General features: G+C 42.5%; 1 pseudogene; it reads right to left on the minus strand.

Annotated features, from left to right (window-relative positions):
- LOC125299856 overlaps window positions 1–998 on the minus strand; it is a 4297-nt pseudogene extending 3299 nt beyond the window's left edge.
- Between the last annotated feature and the right edge of the window lie 8009 nt (window positions 999–9007).

Genomic DNA, 9007 nt, shown 5'->3' on the forward strand with positions numbered 1-9007 from the left:
TCGAGCGTCGGGAAGTTCCACCGGCCGTGGATGGGGATGGACTCTGTCAGGATGGTATCGAGCCGCTGCACTTGCTCCCAATTCAGCACGCTGAGGTGGCTGTTCTCCCCGTCCGGGGAGTTGCACTCGCTTCGTGCTGAGTCGCTGTTTTCCTCCATCTTGGTTTTTTGAGGTAGATGTGTGCAAAGAAGTGCGTAAACGTGTAAACTAAAAGTAGACCTCACCCTCACTATCTAGTAAGGACAATACAAAGTGATGGAGTGCGCCGACGTGGACACATTAGGTCTTGGCGTAGATGAGGAACCCACTTTTGTTTAACGATAACGATTTTCCTATGTGTGAAAAAAAACACGATTACATATCTGGCCTAGTCATTTTCATCCAGGTGGCCTGGAGTAAGTTGTGCCGGCGTGCATTTGTATCCTCGCCAGTCTTTCGCTGCGCGCTCTGTCGATCGACCTCTCCAGCTGTGTGCGCGTTAGCAAGTGTGCGCGTCGACCAGTGTATTTCCTGTCCCTTTAACTCTTGTCTGTTTGCTTCTCCTCTCCACGGCCAAACTTTTTTTTTTTTTTTTTGCTTTTCACGCGTCTCACGGGCCTCTCGCCGCCCGTGAGGATCACAGTCCGACGACTGCGCGCGTGCCGTGGACAATCGGTTCCGTCCGTGACCCCATAAGGCTCAGGGGCAGTAGCAGATAATTAGGATGAGTACCGTTGAAAAGTCGCGAAACACCTCTGCATGCACTGTTAAAATATGTTACATCATGGCATCTGGAATAACCTGAAAGAAAACATGACAACGATGCAATATTAAACATGAGCTGTCTCTTGTGTTTTGTTAAGAGATTAGATCCTTCCGTTATAAAGTTCACCTTAGACAGTAACTTTCCCACGCAATGTTCCGAAGAATACATTTACTTACTTTACTTGACGTTACATCTTTTTATTCCCTTTTTGTGTCGACTGCGCCTTCCATCACGGCTCAGTTTCAGAGATGCTTGCAAGCTTGTGATGCGCAAAGACAGACTCACGAAGGCGCAGCGCAGAGTGGAATTGATTGACAGATCCTTTAGCCAGTCAATGACGCTGATCGGACGAAATTTCCGACCCATGAACCCTCCCCTAATCTACTTTCCACTTTAGTAGCCAGGTTACCGAGCAAACAGACAGCACAGCAGTTGGCTACGTACCACGCAGTGTTGGATAAAGTGAAACATCCTGGCCACGTTAGACAACAACTTATTGTATGTCCTCAATAAACGTTTGCATGCAATGCATTGCATATATTAATAAGTATATATTATGCATATCTAAAAAATGCATGAAAAATAGAAGCAAGAGTTTGATGGTGTTTGAAACCAGAATGTATTTTGTTTTCCACATTCGTTTCAGATGGTTACTGTGCGCTCCCTTAAAGTTTGATACACTTCTGCATTTCTGTCAAAACAAGGGGCTTCAGCCAGAAAAGCTTTTTATGTGAACGTCTGAAATTAGTCTTTCAGTTTATCTCTCCTGTGATCCCAAACATACAAATGTAAACTTGCTCTCTCTCTCTCTCTCTCTCTCTCTTTCTGTGCAAGTCTATGTTGTGCCACAAATATAAGTCTGACTGGGCTTATATGTGTGCTGTGTGTATGTGTCTTTGGGTCTGTGTGTGGATGCATGTTTATGTACATGTCTGTAAATGTTTATGTATGTATGTAATATATGTATGTGTGTGCAAGCATGTGTGTGTTATATGTCAGTGTGTTGCGAGTGATGTTTGTCAGCGGTGTCAGGTCAGGGGAAATGTCACCCAAGATCCATCAGTGTGAGCCGGCCATGAGTACCTGCGTCACTGAAAGTGGCAGCCAATAATGAGGGATTAGTGTAGATTACCCCCCTAACTAACACAGACACACACACACACACACACACACACACACACACACGCATGCACATACTCACTACACACACACACACACACACACACATAAAGAAATATACAGATAAGCATCTACGCAAGATCACAGGTGCATGCAAATTTACACTCGCTCGCGCGCACACGCCGCACACACGCACACACACACACACACACACACACAATTATTCTATTTATTTTTTCAATAAGAATGTGAACATGTGGACCTCTCATAGAGGTCAGTTTTGACATAAGACCCCTGAGTCCATTTTAAAGTTACTTGTGAAAAGAACAGTTAATGGCTTAAGTGATGAGGGTCAGAGTTCAGTTCCTGTCTGACTTATGTGTAGACTCATCCTTACCCATAATGCAATAGGAGTCATACATGACCATAGCAGAGGCTTATGGGAAGATGTCTCATATCTTAGGTCACCTTTTGCATGTCTCTCTGTTTTATCAAATGGTTATTAATTGCTAATGGTTTATCTTTCATCTTTTATTTTTTTTAGCATGTTGTGGATTATTGGAAATATATCTGTTCCACCAACCCTCCAGTTTCAAAGAGCTTGCTGTGGTTCTATATGAGTCAGATGAGATGCTTTCAGTGGTTGTGTTGTGGACTCCAAAACGAGCTTCACCCGCTATCATGTTTGCGACTTTGTCTAACCACACTGTGGTTGATGTGTATCCTTATCTGACAAACTATCAGACATGCTCATGGGGCATGTGCTATTGCTGCTCAGCAATGGTACGCAATGAATCTGTTTTGATGTCCCACAGAATGTACAGTTTCCTTATACTTGCATGCAGATTCGGCCAAGTTTATAGCTTGGAAGTGTGTGTGCCTGTGTTTATATATATAGTGTGTTTCTCTCTATATATACATGTATACTCTCTCTCTCTCTGTGTATGCATGGGTATGTGCATGTGTTTTTGGTTCACATTGCATTTTTTGGCTGTGCATGTGTGTTTGCATGTGAGTCTGTTGCGTGTGAGTCTGTTGCATTTGTGTCTGTTTTGCACCAGTATGCATAATATGTGTGTGTGTGTGTGTGTGGGTGTGTGCGTATGTGTGTGTATATGTACGTGTGTATGTTTGCACACTAGAGATCAGCTCAGACCAGCTCGGGGCCAATCCTGTGACGTTGTGTGCTATGGGCTCGTCTCTCGACGAGAGCTCAGCTGGTAAAACCACCCTCAGCAGCCGAAGAGTGACGCACCACCCTACAGAGTGGCCCAGAGCGCCTCAGAGCGGTGCGCCGAGCAGGCCAGGGATCAGCCTCACGGCCACTTTAGGCTCACCCTACTAACTGTGGGTTAATGAACACCACTGATCCCTCATCTGCCAACGCTTGGCTTCGCACGTCACTGGGCTTCAAACTTCACAGAAACAGAGAGAGGGACTGGAGAGAGAGAGAGAGAGAGAGACTGCATATATATACTACTGTAGGTTTTACTACCTATCTATAAGTTCCTTTGCACTTTTTCTTCAGCATGTTCTGGCAACACATTTGACTATTTGAGAAGTGGAAGCTGAGTGTGTGTATCCGTTTGTGTGTTATCTCTCTCTCTGTCTATGTGTGAACAGAGAGAGGGAGAGAGGGAGAGAGAGAGAGAAGTTCCCTGACGTATCAAAGGCTAAGTAAGTTTAGCCTTGCTCTGAATCAGATACTGAAAGGTTGTCCCCAGAAGTACATTATAAGATTAATGTGAAACAGAGAAGGAGGGAGACAGCAAGAGAGAGAGGGAGAGAGAGAGAGAAAGAAACAAACATATACAGTTATGCACTTGGCTACATGCAGATTTAAAGAAACACAGGCGCAGGTGCACACACAGTCATAAGTCCAAGTTATAGCTACAGTACATGCTGTCATACACATGAGCAGAGAGACTTGTCTTTGTTCGTGCCCCACCTATTTTGTTGTCTTAGACTTACATCTTAGCTTTGCTCAGTAAACGCATATAAACCACAAAACTTCCTGCTCACACAAGCACACAGAGCTACACATGCTGATAAACACACATATACACGCACACACACACATGGGCAAAAACACCAAAACACCCACTCTCTGTGGAGTGAGAGAGAGAGAGAGATCTCCATACAGCATATTACTGTAATGTTATGTTAATTACAGCATTTTACTGTAATGTTATGTAGCTGAAACCTGAACCTGTGCCCAGCATGCACACTGTTGCCATCTTCTGGTGAAATTTCACCTTAGGTCCATTTGCTTGGTGTGAGTTTGTGTGTGTGTGTGTGTGTGTGTGCACATTATTTTACACTGTATTTTACACTATTTTACATTGTAAACACACATTTACACCTAGATATATCAATTTTTGTTCCTGAATTAATAGAACCTGATCATATAAATATATAGTATATTTTCATGAAAAAATACTGCACAGTTGTAGTTCTTCTGGCTAATATCCACTAGATAGGGATAGCGAGTTTTAAATCTGGAGTGGAGACACACTCTTGTGCTGGATTTGACCTTGTCATGAGTTCAGAACTGGGAAAGAAGTCTGTGTTTTCTCAAGCAGCACTCCATGTAACCCACACACTAGAATCAAAGAAACATGTCACATTAATCTGAAGGCTCTGTGGGTAAATGTATCCATGTATCCAAATGAGTAGTGACAGTAACCAAATTGTTCCTTGGGCTTTGCATGGTGTAAACAGTATAATTTCACTTGTATGAATAGAGATAACATACAAAAAAGTCTGATTATTTCTTTTTGGGTTAAATTACATTTTTGTTTTTTTGTTACATTTTAATATTATTTTTGTATTTGTTTCTGCTGTTGTAATGATAAAAGTTGTATTGTGTTGGTATTGTTGCTACCTAGGCTACATGTTTTCAATATTAAATTGAAATATACTGTATGTATATATACTTTTTGATCCCGTGAGGGAAACTTGGTCTCTGCATTTTCGGGAATTAGTGAAACACAAACAGCACACAGTGAACAGAAGCACACACTAATCCCGGGCGCAGTGAGCTGCCTGCTACAACGGGCGCCGGGGAGCAGTGAGGGGTTAGGTGCCTTGCTCAAGGGCACTTCAGCCGCGGCCCACTGGTCGGGGCTCGAACCGGCAACCCTCCGGTTACAAGTCCAGAGTGCTAACCAGTGGGCCACAGCTACCCATAATATGCGAGTCTGTCATACTACAGTTTTTCTCAGTCGCTTTGGTGCTATACTCACATCACTATTAACATTTGCACAGCAGTTAGTGAATTTCTCAAAACAATTAGTGCAAACTGCAAAACCTAGTGGATGACCTGCAAAAGCATCGTCCACTTGCTCAAAATGGATAGTCCATTCCTCAAAAAAGCACGTATTCATGTCAATGAAACTGTCAGTGTCATCAAAATGAAAAGTCTTGACACCATCGTTTATGAACAAGATAGTCAAATGGCTTTGTCATGTTTTCATTATGACAGTTCTCTCAGTTTTTCCAGTGCAAAAAAAGGGCAGAAAAAAAGGTGACACTACCTGAACATGCTCAAGACAGCACTTATACACTACTTGTACAGCCATTTGAAAACTACAGTTAAGTTACACATTGCTGTAGTTAGGGGAGTAAGTGAGTACAAGACACTGAATACGTACATTTTTACTGTATGCTCTTTGCAATTCTACAGCATTGTGACAGAATTTGATAACTAGTTCAACAATTTTGTATGTAATGACAAGCAATGAAATGAAGACTATTAGTTTTATAGGGAACGACTATTCAGCATTCATAAGTATAGTTCATTTTGACTGACATGATATAAGCAAATGATAATGTTAAAAAACAGCAGAGAATTGTATGAAAGCAACTGATACATGTCCAAAAGCATTTTCAATTTGTTCAGAGGAAGGAGAATTTGCTACTATGATGTGCACAAATGACTAAATGTTGTGGAGGTTGAACTAATAGTTTTGAGAATTTTCATTCTGATCTGCAAAAAGCACCAAAGTGACTGAGAAAAACTGTAACTAAATATTACAGACCTGGTGAAAACTGATCTCAAACCAGAATGTGTGGGTGTCTGGTGGTAATAGGTATGGTGGTAATAGGAACAGTTCCAGTACCAGTGCTTTGTACCGCTCATTTGTGATGGTGGAATAACTATGCAATGTTCTTTTCTTTTTCCAAACACACACACACACACACACACACACAATCCAAAGCAGTAATCCAAAGCAGGCATTGCTGACTTGCTGAGGCTTTCCTAATGATTGAGGGGAGACTTCTGCTTGCGTTAGTCATGCATGTTGCTCCGCTTCCTGACCTTGGCAACACCACAGAACCAAATCTAACCAGGAGACATCCAGCCTGTGGGGGATTGTGGGGAGTAAATAAAAGTAGTATATAAAGTATATAAGTATATAAAATGGATATAGATATATATATATATATATATATATATATATATATATATATAGAGAGAGAGAGAGAGAGAGAGAGAGAGAGAGAGAGAGAGAGGGATTACCAGTTAGACTAGACCTCACTAACAAATCAGTATGAGTTTCTTGATTGTGTGAATCACACTGAGTCCTTATGGCCTGGCAATCAGCAGTGTGAGGCAGCGGCAGCCAGATCTGGATGAAGGGTCTGGCTGAGTTTCTTAAGCCTGCACTGGAGCGACAGAGTTAGGAGACAAGCCTTTCTGCACTGGAGCTCAGAGTTAGGAGACAGAGTTAGGAGACAAACCTTTCTGCACTGGAGCTCAGAGTTAGGAGACAGAGTTAGGAGACAAGCCTTTCTGTGTGGAGAGGAGGAAAATGAGGAGGGGAAACATGGCGTGCCTTTATTTCAAACACAAATGTGCTTGCATGCACAGTTTTCACACCAACAAACTAACACACACACACACACACACACACACACACACATATGCAGGCACACACTGGAACACACACACACACACATGGAAGCATGTCTACACACACACAATAGGGAAATATCTAACCTTAAAGAGAGGCAAATTAATTCTGAGAAACAAAAAACAATACCTTATAAAGAATGAAATATTCTAAATAAAAACACATGTTCCACAATGATTGGTACCCCTATGTTGTAAATACTTTGTAAAGCCTCACTACCAATAAAACAGCTCTTGGTCTTTTCCTACGACATATCATAAAGTTGGAGACTACCAAATGATTTGACAGCATTTCTCTTCACAGAATCTCTCCAGATCGGCCATCCCGTGGTCCACTCTTGTGCTATCCACTCTTTAGTCAACCCCACTGGTTGTCCATGGTCCATGCCGTATGCGATGGAGTTCACCCCACTGGTTGTCCATGGTCCATGCCATATGCGATGGAGTTCAGATCAGGAGACCGAGATGGCCATGGCAGAAGCTTCATGAAGTCTTCAGTAAACCATTTAGTGTGGACATATGTTTTGGTTTCTTGACCTGCTGTATGATCCAATCATAACCCACATTTAGCGCCATAGAAGAGACAGACATTTTGATTTAAAAGGTATTTATGGAATTCATGATACCATGCATCCTATGATGTTCCCAGGACCTTTAAAATTAGCCTCACAACATCACAGACCCTCAAACATTTTTATCAGTAGGCATAGCATTCTTTTCAGGATAGTCACTCTTCTATGTATGCCAAACCCACCATGAGTATTTGCTGCCATGAAGCATTTTCATTTATCTGACCATATAACACGATTCCAGGCAAAGTCCCAAAAGCATTTAGCCTCTTCAGCCATTTACATTTGTAATCATATGACAAAAACAAACTTGGTTTGGTGCATGCAATCTGGTACCAATCTGGCATCATGGACATCACTTCTCAAGAATGTTTGGAGGCTTGGTCAGTCTGAGATGGTCTGAGATGATGGTTTTTTTCCGTAACTGTGAGAGTGATCCTTTGGATTTTGTTGACTCTCCCATTCTCCTCAGTGTGAGTAGGGGCAAGATACACACAGGTCCTTGTCCAGACAAGATGGGTCACATTTCCAGTTGGTTGGAACTTCTAAATTATTGTTTTAGCTGTCAATATTGGCATGTCCAGGCAAGTTCTTATTTTTCTTAAAGGGATATTCCACCATTTGGGGAATTACACTAATTTTCCACCTCCCCTTGAGTTTCAACCTCCCCTTGAATTGATTTGTACCTTTTTCCAGTTCATCCAGCCGTTCTCTGAGTCTGGCAATACCACTTTTAGCTCCAGCCTATAGATCATTGGACGCCTGAATGAGAGTATAGTTCCATGTCAAATTGTGACGTATTGTTGGGATACGTCACAAAATAGTGTATTGAATATATTTTAGGTTGAGTCTGAAACGTAACAAAATGTGGAAAAATTGAAAGGGTAAGAATGTCCTGTACTTTGTATAAGCAGACAGACCAATAGACACATGCACACATCCTTACACACACACACACACATAGACACACACATACACACAGACACAGACACACACACACAGACACACACACACAGACACAGACACAGACACAGACACAGACAGACACACACACACACACACACACACATCATCCATGGCCCTCAGACATCTTGGCGTCACACACACAGACCAGACATGATGAATTCGTTAACTGACACACTGTACCCACAAAATGACCAAGTTCAAACAAAACACACACATACACACACACTGCTCACAGATCACACCTCTACTATTAGTGTTACTGATCACACTATTAGTGTTACTCTATCTGATCACACACCTCTACTATTAGTGTTACTGATCACACTATTAGTGTTACTCTATCTGATCACACACCTCTACTATCCCGACAAACCGCGGGGCGTCCCCAGACCTTATGCAGACCTCTACTATCCCGACAAACGGGAAATCCCCGGACCTTATGCCGACATTCACGGCGTCCCGATTGGTCCCGAGCGTCATGTTCTCTAGCGGGCGTTCGGTGACCTTATTGGCGTCTGGAGCAAGTTATCGTTTGGTTATTGCGTGGCGTCCAGTGCAGGACTTTCTGGGGGCGTCACCGTCAGGTCCCTCGGATGACATTTGCATTTGGTCATTTCAAATACCTCCTAAGGACCGACAATAGCGTTATACGGGGACATGGGGAGGATGTTTGTTTATTCACACATGGCAGCG

The sequence above is a fragment of the Alosa alosa genome, chromosome 8 (assembly GCF_017589495.1).
Source record: "Alosa alosa isolate M-15738 ecotype Scorff River chromosome 8, AALO_Geno_1.1, whole genome shotgun sequence".
Lineage (NCBI taxonomy): Eukaryota > Metazoa > Chordata > Actinopteri > Clupeiformes > Clupeidae > Alosa > Alosa alosa.